This window comes from Hibiscus syriacus, unplaced genomic scaffold (genome assembly GCF_006381635.1).
Source record: "Hibiscus syriacus cultivar Baekdansim isolate YM2019G1 unplaced genomic scaffold, ASM638163v2 tig00111027_pilon, whole genome shotgun sequence".
NCBI lineage: Eukaryota > Viridiplantae > Streptophyta > Magnoliopsida > Malvales > Malvaceae > Hibiscus > Hibiscus syriacus.
The window spans coordinates 2,474,503-2,496,774 of NW_024062960.1; the positions used below are offsets into that span (position 1 = coordinate 2,474,503).

General features: G+C 32.7%; 1 pseudogene; it reads right to left on the bottom strand.

Annotated features, from left to right (window-relative positions):
- Positions 1-615: 615 nt before the first annotated feature.
- Positions 616-1,949, bottom strand: LOC120150926 (annotated as a pseudogene).
- Positions 1,950-22,272: the final 20,323 nt, after the last annotated feature.

The window sequence follows — 22,272 nt, forward strand, 5'->3', positions numbered from 1 at the left end:
CTTATATTTATGCCTTCACAGGTTCTTTCACTTCCTCGCGTTGTAAAGGTTTCAGATTTGGTTTCCATTTTGCAAAGCAATAAACATAACGACTTTCCCGTAAGCTAAACTTCCATATTACTTGTTTTTTAGTTAAATATCAGCAATTTTGAAGCTTTTTTAATTTCACCCTACCTAGGCGATTGATCACACGAGAAATGGAGAACCACTTGTCATCGGAGACTGCAGATATTGGCACAAAAAAGATACAGCTAGAAGCAGTTGCTAGCGATTGCTGTCGAAAAGCTCAAGAAGCAGAAGCAATTGTTGCCGAAAGCTCCAATAGAGAAGTTGTATTGTTGCCGAAAGCTCCAGCCTTCAATTAGGTTATGCTTTTCTTTTTTTTTTATTGTAAAATGACGGAAATATCCCGGGGACGCATGTGAAAGTCACATGCCGTCCCCGAAACGTCCCCAAGATTCTGTGAAACGTTCCCGGCGTCGTTCAGCCGTACCCTGCCACCGTGGAACGTCACCGGTACGTACCCCAGCCGTCCCCGTGTCGTCCCCGTACTGGGGACGTATCAGGTACTTCAAACGGCACAAGTTTGCCGTCTCCGTGCTTCCTTGGTCACAAGCTCATCACTGGAAGGCCTATCGGCAGGCTAATCCGATAGGTCTATTTCTTCTCCGAGAATACTTTTATGTAAAGCTTCATTTGCCTCCCCTGCCTGCTGTAAATGCTGGAGCCACTGCCCTAAACTGCCTCCACTGGCTGCTTCTCGGAAAAACAGATCGGTGGGATATCTACCGGTCAACAGAACACCCAATATCATCCCAAAGCTATAGATAACACTCTTATCGGTATACCTGTTGGAATCAAAATCATCCATAGTTGTTAGAACAAGCATCTGGTTTAGTTCATCAAGTTTCTCACTAATTAGAGACAATCAATAGTTAATGATGCTCGAGTAACAAAACATAAGTGCGACATGTCTAAAAACTAGTCCCCAAGTGAAACAAAACAACTGTCAACTAAAATTCTGCAACGAACTCCATATTATTAACAAGCCTAAAGATTCTACTACCGGATGCAGTAAACTTTGATATCCGAATACTTGGTACCTGCAGTTCTGGAAACACTCGGGAGCACAATAATCCGGCGTTGTACAATGGATATTAGGCATGAGCTTAGCCAATCCACAATCGGCCAGCCTCGGTTCATATTCACCATCTAACATCACATTGGTAGGCTTCAAATTGTAGTGCAAAACCTAATGATCACAAGTGAAAGACCCTAAATCACCCCCACAGCAATCCTAAGCCTGACATCCCATCTAAGCTGCGAGTGGTTTACCCTTACTCCATTCATCACATCCTCGAGGCTCCCCATTGGCATATAATCATAAACCAGAGAAAACCTATCAGATTCACGAACGTAAGCCCGTAAGCTCCTCAAATGCATGTGCCTCAAGCTAGAAAGAACCTCCAGTTCTTGTTGTATCCTCCTCTTCACCGACTTGCTCGAGCCACTGTCGAAGGGCTCGAGGACTTTGACGGCAACGGTGACCCCGTTATCGAGAACCGTCTTATAGTACTTCCCGTCGGAGCTTGACCCCAACAGCAGGTTCTCATTCGAAAGGGCTGATTGAAGAGTCTTGGAAGATATCTTGGGGGGGAAATATAACTGGACCTTTAAGGAACGGGGTTTGGTTGATGTACTGAACAGTGAGTTTGATTAGTAAAGCGAAAAGAAGAGCTCCAATCAATTAAGTTAGAATTCCCAGAACAATGCTGAGAATTACCCATTTGAATCCAATCTTGAGGCGAAGAAGAGAGTCGTCTAATGAGCATTTCTTTGTACTCTACAGTTGTTTGGTGAAAGCATAGAACCAGAAGCAAAAGCAAACCCAGAGTGACTCTGCAACTTCTCACTTCCGCCATGGAAGCAACAAAGAAGCTACCAACAAACCATTAAAACAACAAAACCAAAGGCAGAGAGAACATGCTACAAAACATATACCTACTGTTCTTTTCTTATTTTAAAGCTTCAAAGCCACCATAGCCCTCCAATATCCAACTTTTTGGACAAAAATGACAAGAAAAAACCTCCAGAGGATTTCAAACTTGGTGAGAGACTTATTCAAAAAAAAAACTTGGTGAGAGAAACAGGTGAAAAAAATATCGAATCTTTCTTTCTTTTTCCACAACGCAAAATCTTACGAAGAAAGCCGCAAAGAATCGCTTCGTCACTGGTTTGAATTGTTCCTTCAACTGCGACACCAAGCGAATCGAATCTTCACATTTCAAACAAAAATAAAAGAAGAAACTGTTCCCAACATAAGCAACAGTTACATTTGACAGAGGAAGTCATTTTTTTTCACTCTCAGGCCAGGGCATAATTCAAAAAGGTTATATTTTTGCAATTTTCTAGATAAAATAATTGCTGGGGTTCAAAATTATCATAATAAAACAAATCAAGCACTAACTGTTTCCATTCTCCGTTAGTTTAATTATAACCAAAATATGTGTAAGAAAAAAGGAAACAGCTTTGTTTTTGTTGTTTTGTTCTCTCTAATACTCTACTAAATTAGGGGGTGAGGCTTTCCCTTAGTTTGCATTCCCGCCTTGGAGAAAACAAGAGAGCAAAGCGCGGGGTAGGGTCGTCGGCTGCCACGGAGGTGGAGGCATCGGCGTCACGAGGCCGAAAGCAAAGATATGGAAGTGTCTGTGAGTACAAAGGAGGATCGTAAGCGTTGATTGGATTTGTAGGGTTACCTGACGGGCAATGGATCAGTATTTAAATTATTATTTTTGTTCTATTTTAATATCTAATTTTTAATTTTATTTTTAAAATCATACGTAATATTTAATTTAGATTTCAAATTGATATACAACCGTTAAAAACTTAATGACAGCGAGACACGTAATATTTAATTTAGATTTCAAATTGATATACAACTGTTAAAAACTTAATGACAGCGAGACGTGAAATTATTTTCCCTTTTTAAAGATTCCACGTGTCTTGTAATCTAAATTTCACATCTTTTAATGGTGGGATGTCAAATTGAAAAATAAATTAAACGTCAGAATGATTTTAGTGTCTCCTAAATACAAGGATGAAAACTAAAACTAAAATAAAATTTATAGCTTAAAAGATAAATAATGTGATATGTATTAGACATATTAACATAAATATAAATTAAACAAAATTATAATTTACATGTACGGATATTGACTTAAATAATTCGATCAAAGGTAAATTAAAAATATTGTACTTAAATATTTAAGAAAATTGAACTTATTGAATGACTTTAGTGGTTAAGGGGGTATTCTTTCTCTTTGAGGTTTCAAGTTTGAATAATTATATTTGAAGAGTGTGTTTACATTATCAAGGATTAAATAAAATTATAAATATATATATATTATCTTATAATCATATTGCACTATTTAAAAATATACTTTAAAAAATCAATATCCTACCAATGACATGTCAACACATATTTCAGTCTGGACCCAAACTTAAGACCCCAATCAACCACACTCAATAGCAAACCCAACATCAAACCTGAGGCCTAAAGCAATAAACCCACCTTCAACGTCTTCAAACCGTACCAACAACATTTCACTCTATCAACTTCGACAGTCGCCACTATTTGTTACTTGCATTATGTGGTGTTCGAACATGAGAAATCAAATAATAAAAATAATTTTTTAACCACTAAAGTAGTTTGATTCATGTCAAATTCCGATATTGTATAAACAATTATATATCACAAGGGAAAGGGACATGAATTGTAAAGGTTTGGGATCTGAACCCGGGTTTCAACCAAAGACTTAAAATTAACACAGGTCATTAACTACTAGAGTAGTGACTTAGTTGACACAAACAATTATATTTGTTCAAGATCAAAATTGTCAAACTTATTTAATTTTTTATAATCATCGACATAAGATTTATTGATTGACTAATTTAAATTAGATGCTACATAGATTTATTTTTCAATCAATAAATCAAATGTTGATTATTAATCTTAATAGTGTTTGAGATTTATTTATAATTATTAAAATTTAATTATGAAAATACATCTTTTATTAATCTCAAATGCCGATTAAGAAGTTGGTTCAGGAGATACAGACCCATTAGCAGATGCTCGTAGGCCTGACTCTTAACATGGGTCGAGTTAAAATTTTATTCCTAATTTGAAAATGAAATTTTAGAAGATTCTAAAAATATCTATATATAAAAATTTTAAGTTAAAAATGTTAAAAAATGAGAAAATTATATATTTTTAAAAATTATAAATTATTAAAATATTAAAAAATTGACAATTCAAAATATATTCTTCTCAAAATGATCAAAATTTGAAAATATATTATTGCTAAAATAAGGGGGGAAGGAATCTAAATTAAAATTAAATTTTGATGGTGAATGATTATTCAACCGTGGGCAAAAAATGATAAATTGAAGGTTAATAGTCAATTAATAATGATAAATATATTTTTTTTAAAACCAATTAAGATTTTTACTTTTAATATATATTTAATTATGTAATTATAAGTTAAGATCCACTCACACAGTATAAATTATTATCAGTTTACATTGATTTATGACCGTAAAATGAGTGAAAATAGATGGATAAGATTACCTCATTGTTGTTTTTCAGTAAATATCTTTTCATTTCTTACTTTTATTCTGAACAATATATTTTCACTCATCAACTGTCTTAAATCTGTGTAAAATTAAAAAAATTACACTATGTCCATTAGATCATATCCCCATATTTATTTTTAACATGCTTGAACATCACATGCGTTGTTTTAATTTGAGATTACCGAGTTTTAAATGTCAGGAGGATGATTTAATTTTTCTCATGCGTAACTAAACTTAATTTTTATTTAATTTTAAGCATAAATCTTTAAAATTTCCATCTCCAAAGAAAATTTTCAAAAATATTTTCCAAAATGGTAATATGAGCATCCGTACTTAATCTAAAATAATCGATGATGACTCATGTTTTTAGAATATGTACCTATTTTTAAAAAGTATTTTCAAACATAAAAATGATTTCAAAAATTAATTGAGTTAAAATATCAACTACTAGTTAGTATAGCGATATGAGGTATTAGATCCCTCAAATAGCGTTTAAAGTCTAGATTGGAAGGATCATCTCCATAAAAAAAATTCTGGTATTTAATTCAAATTAATCAACTTATAAATCGAATATCAATAACTATACCGAAAACAATAAACTCAGTATCTGGTGTGAAGGTTTAAAGGCTGTAAACAAGGAGGGATTCTAGATTGATCGAAATCGAAATGATTCCACTTCAAACAAGGTTTCCTCAATTCTAGCACGAATAAACGATGTTTGTAAACTACTAAATCCTTGAATTGAAGCCAAATAAAGAAAGAAAAGATAAGTAGAGGGACGAAAATTGTATTTCGGCATTTTACACAAATCAAGTGCCCGATCGAAACACAGCCCTGCCAGCACGTAACCATTTGATTTTGCACATCTACACATTTTTAGGTGCAAACTCCCATCGTCCCTACTCTCCTCGGCTCCTCTATCATTCTTGGAAACTACACTTCATTGCTCTTTACTTAACATCTTTTTCTACGTCTATGCATCCAACAACACACTACCTATCCACTGCGACACATAATTCCGGTTGGATTGTTTTATCTTTTCCACACATTAGTTGCATACTCCAATATTTTTAAAGAAAAAAAAATACGGAGTTATTAAGAGTACAAAAGCAGTTACAGACTTTAATTGTACTGATTTTAAAAATATTAGTGACCTAAAAATAATTAAATCATCAAAGTTTTGGGGTAATTGTTGTCCCACCTATAACATAAGTTCGTCTCCGAGTAAAAACAAATAAAATCTCATTATGAACACATTCAATAAAATGGATATATAACAAAGAATAATTTAGATTTTAAGTTAGATACTTACAAATAATATAGATTTTAAGTTAGATACTTACCTACCCTGAATTAATAATGCATCCATCCCTGTATAAGAGAAACATGTCTCTAAATTTGTTATCTAATGATAGTTTTAATCTCTGCAAATATTTATCAAATTAAATCATGTGCCTCGTGGATTTTAAATTAAATATTTAGTACATTTATATTAACTTTAAAAATTAGATAATTTGAATTTATTGAGTGGTCTTAAAGGTTAAAAAAGAATTTTATTTTTCTTAAAAATTTTGAGTTCGAGTAACTACGTCTACATAGTGTGTTGTCAATAGATAAGAAAATATCTTGAACATATATTACCTTATAATTATCATATTATTAAAAAGAATTAGATTTTTAATTTTAATTCAAATTTATCAATCATGATATTTATTTCTTCGACGTGTAGTTAGGAGAATCTATCACAAATAAATGCTCCCTCGTGTCATGTGCTATGAAAACGAAAACAAGACACCCTCGAAGGCAAACAAACGAAAATACAACTACCGGACCGATTAATGAACCGATATGTCTTTTTATTTACATGGTTTTTCCGGTTACAGTGGACCGTATTTATAAAAAAAAAACTAGGTTTAAGTTTCTTTAATTACATTATTGTCATTAATATTTGACAAAAAGTTCCATCTTACGACCATTTATGTAGATTTATTTTAATGTTCATGTGACAGTAGGTTGGCTTTTAAGTGTTTGTTTTAGCTAAGTGTATGTGTGCCATTTGGACATTCGTATGGTATTTGATGTGACACATTATGTTCAATTTTTAATGGTAGTTTACCCTATTTGAAAGAAATTTAAATGTTCTTAAAAAATTAGGTTGCAGAAATTAAATTTCAAGGGTAACATTTAATTTTACTAATAACGATGATGAGTTTTATTAAATAGATAAAAACTATAATAAAATTATAATTTTAAAAAGAAAATTTTGTAAAGTTCAAAGTAGACTAGTTACGTCAATTTATTATTTTCTCTAAAATCATTATATAACCACAAACAACTGAACAAGTCACAATGAAACATGACGAAAGAGTTAAAAAGAAATCAGTCAAATAACTCTAAAAAAATAATAATAAATACAAAACGGTGAATAATAAATACTAATATGAAAATATATATAACAATAATGTTTCATTGATAAATTAACGGGTGATTACAAACACTTATAAGATAATAAATCTCATGGTCCAAACACGAATAAATCAATAAGATAAATAAATAAACATCAACAAGAGATGTAGAAACAAAACTAAGATTAAATATTGAGAGAGACAAGATATCTAAATTCAAAATAATAGAAATATATTAAGTATTTAATCTAAAAATTTAGAGAGATCAAAATTCTAATTGTACTCGAGTCTAAATTGATAGGAACCTAAAATGTTATTAGCCTAAAGGTTTTAGGAGACGATATCCCCTCCCACTCTCTATATGCATATGTGCTCAATCATGAAAAAGGACGTATTATAAAAATAGATCAAAAAAATATACTATAAAAACATATGAAAATCATCTATCATTTGATGGATTACTCGATAAACGACTTCACATATATATTTTTTTGACATAATGATAAAAATATTTTCCAATGTTTATAAAAATGTCACTTTATCCCTATTATTTTTTTTGAAGCATTTTACCTCATAACTTTTAATTTTTGATTAAAATTATGTTGGAAACAACTAGTTAACTAACGGTCAACCCATGTAGTTGACATGACATTCCACATGTGTCTAATTACTGATGTGGTACATGTTACATTATCAAAAGTGATTGTATGATGTGTCACACTACCCCAAGTGATGACATGAAATGTTCCACTTCATGAAAAATAATGACATGGTAGTAATTGAACACATGTGACCGTTAATAATATGGGTCAATCGTTAATTAATTAACAATTTTCATCTAGCAAATATGCTTCTTGAAATTGAAACATTAGAAAATATTTTTTTCTAAAAAATAGGATGTAGAGTGATTAATTATATAAATATTGAATATAATTTTATTGTTATGTAATTTTTAAAAGGCGAGATGTTTCCTCAACCACACGAGTAAAATTAGTAAATTTATTATTAAGGTGACGGTCCATTTCCATGAATGATATCAAATGCTAGTGTTACAACAAAAAATATTAGCTACATTGACCACATTTGTTTCTCAAGTTTCATGCTTTAGGCGTTTAGACTGACCTTTCTTTCTTTCATAGTCATTATTAATTACAGAGCCGCGTGTTTCAAAGATAAATGTTTCTTATGTCAATTAAATATAGTATTAATTTCTTCTTATTACTTTCCCACCTTTTCTTTTAATCATTTGTTTGCAATAGTAAAAGAGCATTAATTCAAATAGCATGACGCATAAACAAATCCTTTCAAGTTTTATGTTCAATAATTAAATTTTATGTAACAAACTGTCTAATCAATTATCACACCTACCTATTAAACTTGATGATTTATTAACTTATATTCCTATTCGATAATGTTTTTCTAATTTAATCCTAAATTTGAATTTTTATCATATATTTGATCTTTCACAAAATGTTATTTCAAAGATATTTAAAATTAAACTTAAATTTATATAAATTAATTTAAATTCAAAACTTTTTATAAATTAAATTCAAAACCTCAAAATATCTCCTCATCGTTGTCAATACAAAGCCTCGACATCAAATTATTAATATTTCTAAAGCATAAGTCTTATTGGAAACGAAAACTTTAGAAATGATAATACTTTAATAAAGGAAAGGGGAATTACATATTATGCATGGTTGGATCTCTCATATGTTACCTAATTGAAATAGTTATAACACCAATATATTGAGTAGTCTTAGTAATAAAAAGAATTTTGTTTTTTTTAAATGAATTTGAATAGATACGCTAGCGGAATATGTGTTGTTAATAAATTAAAAAATATTTTAAACATATATTATCTTATAATAATTCTTAATACTATTAAGAAAAAATAGTTATAACAAAGATTTTAAAATCATGTGTTAAAATTACATAAAGTGGACCAAATTAAAAGACTGGAGAGTTCAAAGCATAGATCTTTCCCTCCCCCAATTAGTTATGAATTATGATTAATACTTTCTTCCATTCATTTTCTTCTTTAATTAATTAAGGACTAAATGTTCATATTTAGATTGCTCAAAACGTTCCAAATTCTTACACTGCAAGAGGCGCAGTCAAACAAAACGATAAAGGAAGACAAGATAAAAAGTGATAATAGTAAAGCTCTTTCCAATTGGGTGGAGTTAGAAAAATCTTTTAGGCTTAAATTGAATTATAATTTTTTACGAGTTAAAATATAATTTTATTATATACTAATTTATCAAATAAGATATCATGGAATCATTATTCTCTTCTTAAAAGACATGTTTAATATATATATACAGTGCTTAAACTCTATGATCTCTTTTTTTTTCTTTTCGATATGAAATTAATATTTCTCACCTCTCAAAGTTTCCACTTAATCTCATGATGCATTCAGCATGATTGTACACCCTACGTACTCCATTCATTGAGGTGCTTGGCATGAAATCAAACAGTCAAATTATCGTTTTAATATCACGGGTTACAGAATCATTATTTTCTTAAAAGATATGTCGTCTAGTATGTGCAATGTCACCGCTTTTAAATTTTAAAACCTCTTTCTTTTTTTCCAATATGATATTAATATCTCTCACCTATCCAAAGTGTTATCGAGAGCCCTTACCCCATCTAATTTTAATTCCAGTTAATTAAATATTATTAACTTAATACTTAATCCTAAATTTTAAAATTAAATACTTATCAGTTCTCTATTAACTTTAAAGTTAGACGATTTACCTTTATCTTTTGATTATCTCCTAATATTTTCACATGTTATTAATTGATTTTGGCTTGATGGTTAACTTAATATGATGCAACCATGTTTATAAATTATGCATTATTAATTAATTATATATATATATATATATATATATATATATATATATATATATATATATATATATATATGATTCCATACTCTTTATTCCAATAAAATATTTTGTCGTTAATTTCTTATAGTTTAAAATTTATTTTTTCATAAAAATTAAAAAAATATAAATATAAATTATTTTTGCAAAAAAAAACTTAATCTTTTATTTTTTTTTATATCGTCTCTAGTCTCTTTTCTTCATCATCTTTATGATTGATAATAGTATCAATTTTAGTGTTGACCGTCGACTGTTGATCTTCATTATTTTTATTTTATTTTATTATATGATATTTTTCTTTTTTTAATTTTTAATAACTCTCCCGTTATGACACAACTTCATTTGCCTGTATGATACATTTTTCCTCTATATTTTAGCACCTTTTTTTTATCATTGGTTGCTATTTTTGTTTACATTTTTTTCTCATGATTGAATTTGACATCTTCACAGTTAAAGAATATGATAATTATTTGTTATCATGTTAATATTCCCTATTTTGGACCATCAAATTGGATTTGGATACACTATTTGGGTTTGTGGATAGTTTTCTCATATCGCTCGACTCTAGTTTACGGTTTGTCGGTGCTCTTTCAATAGCTTAATTCTCTTTTGTGATTTTTTTCAAGTCCAGTTAGATCTATTCATATCTATCTTTTGTTCAAGTTTATTCGATTATGTTTTTTAATTTTTCCTTGTATGATCATTGTGTGATCTTAAGTGGCTAATATTTTGTGTTAATGATTATAAGAAAATATCATATTATGCGTTTTGTTTATGGTTATAGTTATTAACTTTCATTATAATTCCAATATTTTCTATTTTCTTAATAAGTTAGCAGATTTTATAAAATAAATAAATAAAAACTATCAAGTTCAAGGTTTTAGTTTAAGCCATAAATTGATTTTTAATAAATATATATATATGGTGAAGTCCACAGTCTCCACATAAAATATACTAATGATTGTACTAAAAATTGATTTACTTTTTGTGGCTAGTAACAGTAGCATCCCATTGAGAACATTTAAGGCCACATTTAAAACAAATTAGTATAGAAAATAGGTTTTTAAATTAGGCAGAGAGCAAATCCTAAAAGAAAGGAAAATATAAGAAAGAAATTTTAGAAAGGAAAGGGCAGGCCAAATTCGGACCCCAGGAAGTGATGTAAGCCAAGACCTGGTTCCTAAAATGGTCGTCTTTATCGTGGGGTTTACCCCTCACCACCGAATACCAATAATTATGTTTTCTTGTCATAATCTCTAACCATTCCCCAATTATTTATAATACAAGCTGAACTGGCTCGACCTCAGTGATTCTGGGCCAGCCACTCACAGGTTCAGACCACGTCGTCTCCACCAAGGGGTACGTTTAAAAAACGGTTAATTCAATATAAATTATATGATACAACTTTAGTTTTGTATATAATTGTATCATTGTGTTGCGTAAGTGGTAAACGACGCATAGACATCCATTTTTTTAATTTTTTTTTATAGGAAATGATGAAGTGGAAATAAAATTACCTTTTTATTTTGGTGATTTTTCTAAAAAATAACCGGTGATTGATATATTTACCGATCTAACACCGGTCAGATTATATTTTCTGATCTAACACCCGTAGCAGTAAAGCGCGCCCCCCTGAACCGCGTTATATGCTGATTTGGCGTCACGTGGAGTATAGCGCGCCCCCTGTATCGAGCTATACGCTGACTGGGTTACACGTGGGGTATAGTGCGCCCCCTGCTCCGCGCTATACGCCACGTAGGGGTATAGCGCGGATCAGGGGCTGCGCTATATGCCATACCAAAATTATATTTAACGCGGTCCCTGATCCGCGCTATATAATAATTACATATAACGCGGTGCCGATACCACGCCTTATATGTTTATAAATACCGCATCTCTCCTCACATCTTATGCATCTCTCATCTCTTATAAATTAATACAACAATTCCGTCAACGAGTAATAATTCTGGCAATCTTCTCATATTTGATTTAGAAGTTCGTGCGATTTTTCGTTATAAGGTAATTTTGTTATAATTTTTTAATTATACTTATTATTTATTATCATTATTTGAAAAAATATTATACTAATTATTTTCAATTAATTTTTATGTTTGTAAAATTGAAAAGCGGGAGCATACGTCGAAATAGTTTTGTGGTGCAGGTAATAATATAAAATTATATTATTTAAATTATTTACGTTGATGTGTAAAAAAAATTTGTGTTATATTTTCGTTTATATATAATTTATTTAATCATGTTTGTTTAAGTTATTTTTTTTGCAGATAAAATATTGCCGCACTTTTAAACTTAAAGAATGGCGCGACTTTCAGCTATTGTTTATTATGATGGTGAAATTCGAGAAGATGAAACCGGCGTTTTTTCGTATCAAATGAGCGTGTTAAAATATCATTCAAGAGAAACATAACTCTTGAAGAGCTGATAACGAAGATTTCGCGAAAGATTCATGTTGGAAGTAATAGAAGAATGTCGTCGTTGCAGTACAGATTTCCAACATCATTGTTGTCATTAACTTATACAGCGTTCGAACTTTCGAACAATGATGATGTTCAAATGATGGTTGAAGCTCAAAGTAATTATTCAAACGTCGCTATTGAGATGTATGCACATTTTGTTCAAGTGCGTGCTGTTCGGGGTCAATCTTTAAGCTCACACTATGGGCTGGCTGAACAAGTTGATCAAGTTGACAGCCCGACTACAGTAATGTGTAATGATTTTAATGTCATAATGGGGAGACATTCATCCGCAACTCCTTACGATATGTACCGAGGTGGGTCCACGAACAATCCGTATGGCAACACCGCGTCCAGTTCAAGGGGAAGGCATTCATCTGCAAATTTCTTTGACCATATGGAGATGCCATCGACGCAGCCATCTGTAAATTAAGATTAAAAAAAATGAACACAAGTCAATCATCTGTAAATGATGTATTTGTTTATCAAATAATAATTCTTGTATTTTAATTTGCATTTACTTCAAGTTAATGTCATTCGATAATCGCTGATGAAGATTAAAAAAACGAACACAATCATTAAATTTTATCAAACTAATAACAATTTGGTATTTAAATACAACAAACTTACAATAAGAATTAAATGGTAAATGATAACCAAATTACAATAACTGATATTAAATGGTAATAAACAAAATTAACTGAAATATATTAAAAAAAAGTCTAACAAATTTAACAAAATAAAGCAAGTATTAAATGAGAAATAATAAAAAATTACAATTAAACAAAATAAAGTAAATACAAATATAATAAAAAAAATCTATTGATGCCTGCGTCGCGAATATGTTCCGCAGGGCGGTGGCTGTCGGTCTCGAGGAGGATTTCTTCGTATCACTGGTTCTGACTCCTCGCTGTCATCATCGTCGTCGTCGTCGTCGTCACCATCGTCATCGTCGTCGTCATCGTCCTGAGCAGGTATATTAGGTTGATGAGGAGCTGATGACGATGAAGCACCTCCATAGAATAAGGACCCTGGAGGTGTATGACTGACTATCCCACCGGCCTGCGAAAACTGGGAAAACCCAGACATCGCTGAGTATGAAAACTGTACAGGAGGTGTCTGTGCTGCGGCCATGGGTGATGAGGCTGAACCCGCCAAATATCCAGTATATGAACCCCAAGTCAGATCTACAAACATATACCCATAATAGCCTCTAGGAGGGGTCATCTATGACGGTGGCAGTGGCAGTGGCAGGGTCATAAAACCAGGTGAAGGCGGCGGCGGTGACATCTGGTAATGGAAAGGCGATGGCGGCATCATATATGGCTGCGGTGGCTGCTGGGAAGGTCCTGCTGGTGCAGCTGAGGATGAACCAAAAGCACCTGCTCTCCGTCCATGAGTCGGGGGCCGGTGGTGCTATGTCGGTGAACGTCTCTGTCGATGTCGTGGAAAGGTCTGCCCTCGTGCATCCTCGGGAAGTAGAAACGGTTTTCCGTTACTGTTGAACCACTCATAATAATCCTCAGCATACATCAAGAGGTCATCAAAAATGGGCTCTCTACGGGGAAGGCGCCGATGTCGATCCTCCCACAACACGACCCATCCATGATGCCTCACCAACCAATATGTATCTATCTTGTTGCGTTTATCTAAGCTATGCAACTCATCCATATTGCGAGGTACTTCCGAAATTGGTTGAAAACAACCAAACTGCCGGAGCACGCGATCAATGGAGTGTCACTCGACGGTCGCATAACAGATCAGAGGGACCATTGTCATCCAAACATCTGATTGACCCCTCAACTCAGGTGGGATCACCGCCCTCACATCATCAGTAGAATATGGCACCCATTCAAACTAAAACAAATAATATATAATTTTTATCAAAATAATAATCTAATTATATAACTATAATCTAAAATTGATTTTTAAACATTAAAATTCATATTTGTATGCCAGCCTTCTGATCGATTAGCACCCTAATTTTTTCTAAATCATCAGGTAGCTCCTGATGATTTTTCCTATCAGTAGACCACCTATTCAAGGAAAAAAATTTGTTATACGATGTATAAAATTATTAATATACAAAATCAGTTTTATAATTACCTCAGAAGTAGTGGAAATACGAATGGGTTCTTCACAACGGGACATAAAAAGGACAATCGATACCATGCCCAAGACTGCAGCAGCAGAAGACATCCGCCAATAGCATTACGCCTGTAGTCAGTGGCTCAACACATCTCCCTGTACAGCAAAGCCAAAACTGCCGAGCCCCAACTGAATGATCCGGCGAGACGAAAGTCGCTAAGATGTCGCAACCACATGCAGTGAACTAGGTTGCGCGATTTGTCCGGCATCAGCAACCCTCCTATCAGCTGCAGTATGCATGCCCGTGCATACATCTTAACCTCATCCCCAGAGGCGTCTGCGCTCAACTCCCGAAAATTGGCATCTAACCAATTTAACGGTATCCTACCTCCGATAAAATTTTTCGGGACACGTCCTAGACTATCCCGACACAAAGTAGTCCTAGAACCGGAAGTTATCCCCGATATCACATCTCTATCCACCGAAAGCCCCAGGTGCATAGAAACATCCTCAAGCGTGGTCGTGCACTCTCCGTACGGAAGATGGAATGTGTGGGTCTCCGGCCTCCACCGCTCTACTAAGGCAGAAATCATGTCTGGCTCTATCTTACAGTGACCCTGATATCTACCTATGTAACCGAATCCAGCCTCTACTAAATACGGCAAGACACGGCTAGGTATCACTAACTTAAGATTCCTAATAAAAGGATCTAATACACGGTCCTTCTCCTAAAAATAAATAATTACAAAAATTAATTCTTAATCTAATAATCATGCATTAAATAAATCAACTAATTATTACTAATAATTTAAATTAAATTAAAACGTTAAAATGTTACCGTATCAGCAAAGTGTCGATATATTTAATTCTTAATCTAATAATCATGCATTAAATAAATCAACTAATTATTACTAATAATTTAAATTAAATTAAAACGTTCAAATGTTACCATATCAGCAAAATGTCGAGATATTTAATTCTTAATCTAATAATCATGCATTAAATAAATCTACTAAATATTACTAATAATTTAAATTAAATTAAAACGTTAAAATGTTACTGTATCAACAAAGTGTAGAGATATATGATTTCTATTCGAGCGAAGTAGACTGCCTTCCATTATATATCTGCAAAAGAATTATATTAGTAAAATATTAAATAAAGTAAATATATAATAGTAAAAATATTTTTAAAAAGAGAGAGTATTTGAGAGAAATTTGGAGAATTTGAGAGAATTTGGTGTGATAAAAGTGATTGAGGATAGGGTATTTATAGGGAGGATTGGGATGTGAGGGGCCGGGTATTTAGGGGTATAGCGCGCCCCCTGCACCGCGCTATACCCCACGTGTCAGATACACAGGTATAGCGCGGATCAGGGGGCGCGCTATACCCACGTGGCGTCAAATCACCGTATGTCGCGGGGCAGGGGCGTGCTATATTCATGTGGCGCCAAATCAGCGTATAGCGCGATTCAGGGGGCACGCTTTACTGCTACCGGTGTTAGATCGGGAAATATAATCTGACCGGTGTTAGATCAGTAAATATACCGATCACCGGTGATTTATTGGAAAAATTGCCTTTTATTTTCACGTCAACATCATATTAACACTAAATTATTGTATCATCCGACTATTAATAGGTTAACGGTTTAATAGTACAATTAAATACAAAATCAAAATTAAATGATACAATGGTATGAATTTAAAGTTAAATGATAAGATCAATAGTAAACCTAAAATTAAATGGCAGCTAACATAGTTTACCCTAGATTATAATGTCAATCGCCTCCCCCTTCGCTCATAGTTCATAGCTTTTTTTGGTTCAATTATATGGGGCATGTGTCAGCGTCTATCTCCAAATCGAAAATTTTAATAAATAATTCGAATGGCGTGGCCTTTCTGTTGAGCTGATATCAGGCAATCACTTGGATCGTGATAAATATGAGACTTTGGGAACCCCACTTTTGATTTCTACCCGTCCTTTGCAATTGCATGTATGATCAAATTAGAACTCTCTACATATTCCTTTAGGGTTAAATTTTGATTTTGTTCCTCTACCATGCTCAAATTTAAGATTTAGTCCATATATTTTAGTCCAAACACTATAAGGGGCTAATTTACTTCATAATAAAAGAACAATGATTTATTAAGTATCTAAATCAAAAAATGGGAGAGACAAAGGCCTTGTTTGACTAGTATTTAAATTAAAAATGACCTAAAACAATATTGTACTAAAAAATTAGGAGAAACATAGACCTTATTTGATTAATTTGCTTCGTCCTTGTCTTGCGTTGAAGTTCATCTGGGTATCTTAATTTACATAGTTAATGATATTAATTTTTTGTACTAACTAATGACATTATAAGTAGATGAAAAAAGGACTGCACATCAAATTTGAGTTTAACATAGGGGCCATAACCATAATTTGATCTTCTATTTCCCCTATTATTGAAGTAAAGGGACCAAACTATGCCAAATTCCATAGTTTAATGATGATTTAGATCCTTGTAAGTTTATACATTAGATAAATTAGATTTTACTTTAAATCTTTAATCAATTTTTCTTTTTTCGAGTTTAGTAATTTAGTCCTTCCTGATGTTCGATTTTAGTTCCGTTTTTAGTAGAGAGACTAAAACCATTTGATCTTCTTTTTATTTTTTATGATTAGTCTATGGTGGATACAATGTAATATTTGTTCAAAGACACAACAACTTGATATTGAACGCTCATACACTCCTACATATGTTGTGCTAGAACTGAAGATCTTAAAGAATAACAACAATTCCTTAACCATTAAAGTCGCTTAATTCGTGCGATCTTCTTCTTTTTATTTAATTTAAAAGAAAAGTGGGTATTTTCAAATTAGTTGAGAAATTAAAGTATCTGGCCATGAAACTTTGATTGAGATTTAAAGAGTCAAGCCGTTTTTCATGATTAATTAATTCAGTGAATGCATTCCCTTCCATCATTGGGAGAGCAATTGAGTAGGCAATGCAACGTGGGGTATGGACAAGTTAGAGATTGCAAAATTTTAAGCATTATTTCAATTGGGGAGAGCCAAATGATTTGGTAGGTGAATGTGATAGACCTATCATGCGTATACAAGGTAAAATTCTATACACCTAAAATTATACGAATATCATCAAAAACAAATTGGTCAGATCATGTGATGTTTATGACTACATCATATGGTTCGACCTTTTACGTTTTTTTGAACCACGAAGATGGCATTCTCTTAATAAGTCCACCTAGCATCCCATGACGAATAACTAGACCCCTCCAATAATACATTATTAGTAGTATTATTTGTTTGCAGCTCATTTGCACTATGTTTGTCCCTTTTCACATATAAATGCAAGGAGACTCGAAGAAGAGAAAAAAAAAGCCAAGATTCTCTTATGCCACACGAAACCCTTAGCTATGAACACACAACTGCAATCAAACAAATTAATACAACAATAAAGAGATTTTTTCTCTCGCATTTTTAGGGCTTACGCGTCACGACGTGTTCTTTTTTGTGCGCTATAATTTTATACATTATAGTTTTATTTACTATTAATAAATAAAATATAATAATATATCATCGTTAAAAATTTCTGTAATATATTAGCATGCTAAATATTTTACAAACGAGGTTTCAACTTTCAATATTATAATATGTCATATTTAAAATTTAAGATTTAAGTTTAGGATTTAAAATTTAAGATCACTTAAATATAAGAAATGAAATTTAAATATACAAATTTATAAAATAATTTTTAATATCAATGCATGAAATAATAACTCTAAATAATTATGAGGACAATTATTTCATGCGCTTACATTAAATTTTTTCCTCACAAACAAGACTATAAAATTGATATTCGTTCTATTTAGAATTTAGGCTTTAGAATTTACTATTAATAAATAAAATCATAGTATGTCGTTGAAAATAAAATTAATTAATTTTTTTGGAAATATATTACCATAGTAAATATTCTACAAATGGGTTTTAATATTGAAATGTGTTACATTTAGGATTTTGGGTTAATGGATTATATATTAATGGTTTAAGTGTTAAATTTGAGATTGAGAATTTAAAATTTAAGAATTAGTGTTTAAGGTTTACAAATTACAATCATTTAGCAATATCAAATAATGTTTAAATATACATGTTCATAAAATAAATTTTTAACACTAATGAATGAAATAATAAATCTAAATAAACATTCAATTAATTATATAAAACTATTTCTTGCACTTACAGTGAAATTTTAAATTTTAGATTTTTTAATAAATTTTGAATAAATATAAGATAATATTTATTCAAAAATTCTTAATGTAACCCCCTTGACCCGGCCTGAACGTTATGCCATGTCTAGGTGATTACGTATCACATTCAAAAATTCTTTTTATATTTAAAACAACGTTAAAATCCATGTCTCCGTATAATATGAAAATTTATCCATAATAAATATTTATACGATAAACATATATGAATACATATTTTAGAAACCCATATAAAACACATACATATTAAAATACCACAGAAAACCGTATAAAAATTTACGAAATAAAATATCGGTAATACGAATATATCCAAAACGATAGAAAAACGCATGTCACCAAATACAACTGAAAAACATATAGAGATATACGATCGTACAAAAGTAAAAGTAGTTTATCTCCCCTGATGCCAAATCTGCTAGTTTACGGTATGATGTTATCTAAAAAGGGAAAAAATTACAGAATGAGCTAAAAAATCCAGTGTGCTCTATACAATGTATAAAAACATACTAATAAAATATTTCAGTGAAATCGGTTTATGCAACAACATGAACACTACCCCCATCCTTTCACAATCTGTTTGTGTATGTTCCCCAGAACCATACACCCAACCCACACAACCAGTAAGACCCTGAGCACAAAGCCAAGGAGCCTGCAGATATACTTCCTTCAACAATGCCCCCCAATGACAATAATAACCATGAATGTATTCGAGTGAAAACAATGATTAATTCTTTAAAACATAAAAATATTTCATACTTGGAAATCATATATAGAAATACGAAAATCATAAATCAAATCAGTAATATACAGTAAATCATATGTCAGATAAGCAATATTCAGAAATCAGGTATAAAAATACCGTAACCAGAAATCATATCAGAAGTATTCAGTAAATCATATACAAATAAACATTATTTAGAATATAGGGTAGGTAACACCATCAGGAAACACACCTGTAACAGTATGAGAAATCGGATAGGGAAGCCTACTGCTGAGTCTGTCGATCACGCTCTGCTGCAGCGCTAGATCCTACGAATTGAAAAAATCCATATTGGAATCATAATATGAATAATCTTAACCTTTATTTAAATAATTTACGGAAACCTATGGGTAATTCTCGTAGTACGCAGATCGTGCGAATCTGACGAACGGAAAATACCGGACCTAACTGACCCTCGTTCAAGTGAAAAACAAGTACCTTCATAAAAATATCTTATTGGATCAATTCCATAACTAACAATATCTCAAATAAATAAGCAAAAAATACTAAAAATACTAAGCATTTTTGGGTTAACGAGATCAATTCGAAGCTTTCGTATCAGAATTTGGCAAAACGGACTTCAAAATAGGATTCAGATCGTTAAAAAACATAAAATATGATTTTTCAAAAAATTTGACTTTTTGGTCAAAGTCAAAAGTCAACGGGTTTGACTGATAATTTGGAGGCTTTCAGGTTCGAATTTGGAAAAACAGACTTCGAAATCGGACTCAGGACGTTGAAAAACATAAAATATGACTTTTCGAAAATTTTGACTTTTTTTGTCAAAGTCAACGGTCAATGGTGGTCAACAATCAACGGTTAACGGGTCAGGTCAGGTCGGACATAGTTGGGTCGGGTGAGCGGGTCAAGTCAGGTCGGGTGGTCGGGTCAGGTCAAACCTGTTGACTTTTCAAAGCTGTCCACACGCGCCGGACATTCCCCACGCGCAGGGGCGGCGCGTGGGGTGGCCTAGGAGTCCTTAAAAATTCTGAATTTTTTTCTAAAATTATTTTTAAGGGATTTTGAGACACTTACTAAGCTCATTTCACAATTTTGAATGGTGGAGAGCTCGATTTTAATACATCAGAAACTTTAACTTCCTCACCTCCCTCATGCGCCGACAACGACAGAGACGCGAAATACACCGATGGACTCGAAACGATACAAGGAACACGATGGTGCGGGGATGAATTTTTGTGAAATTGGTTTCTAGTTTGCCACAGAAACCAATTTCAACGCAATTAATATAATTCCATGCTGATAAAAATGGTAAAATTCAGGGTTGGGTCCCTAAATTTCCTTCAACTTCTAAAATAGCCTACAAGTTCTGGAAACTTTTAATTTGACCCTCAAATTTCACCAAATTGCTTATTATTATTTATTTATTTTTTCAGGTCCCCTCTACAAGAAATTTCGTCCTCGAAATTTACCTTATGGAAATAGATGAAGAAACTGAGCCTCTATTGACTCCAATGTTTCCCAAGTAGCTTCTGAGGTGCCACGGTTATTCCATTGAACTTTGACCATTGGAATACGCCTATTCCGAAGAACTCGCTCATCCCTTTCTAAAATCTGAATGTGTTCCACCTCATATGACAAATCAGGTCTCAACTCTAACTCCTAAACCTGAATGATGTGACTTGGATCTGGACGATGTCGCCTTAACATAGATGCATGAAAAATATCATGAATACGACTGAGCTGGGGAGGCAACTCAAGCTGATAAACAACAGATCTGACTTTCTTCAGAATACGATACGACCCAATAAATCTCAGACTCAGCTTACCTTTACGTCGAAATCTCAATACTTTCTTCCATGGAGATATCTTGAGAAAAACATGATCCCCAACCTCAAACTCGATATCCTTCAATCGCTTATCTACGTATGATTTCTGCCTATCAAATGTCTCTCTTAAGTGATCACGGATCAATCTGACAATATCTTCAGTCTCTCGAACCAAGTCTGGACCCAAAGTTTTTCTATCATACAACTCTGTCCAACATATAGGAGTACGACATTTACGTCCATATAGAGCCTCGTACGGTGCCATACGAATACTTGACTGGTAACTATTATTATAAGCAAACTCGGCTAATGATAATAAATCTTCCCAACTACCACGGAATTCAATCACACAACCCCGTAACATATCCTCCAACACTTGAATAACTCGTTCAAACTGACCATCAGTTTGTGAATGAAAAGCTGTATTGAAATTCAAACGAGTACCCAGAGCCTCGTGCAAAGCCTTCCAGAATCTAGAAGTGAACCTCGGATCTCAGTCAGATATGATAGACAACGGAACACCATGAAGTCTAACGATCTCAGAAATGTACAATCTAGCCAATTTGTCTAGAGAATAATTAACCTGAACAGGGATAAAGTGAGCTGACTTGGTGAGTCGATCAACAATCACCCAAACAGAATCCTTTTTGGAAGGAGTCAGAGGAAGACCAGTAACAGTAACTAAGTCTATCGTAATACGCTCACATTTCCACTCAGGAATCTTAATTACCTGTAACGATCCAGACGGATACTGGTGCTCTGCCTTAACCTGCTGACAAGTCAAACACCTCGCTACAAAATCTGAAATATTATTCTTCATACCAGTCCAAAAGTAGCGCTCTTTGAGATTATTGTACATTTTTTCCCTGCCAGAATGCATAACATAAGGACTGTTATGAGCCTCCTGAAGAATAACATATCTCAACTCATCATCTTTAGGAATACAGTAACGACCGTGAAAACACAAAAT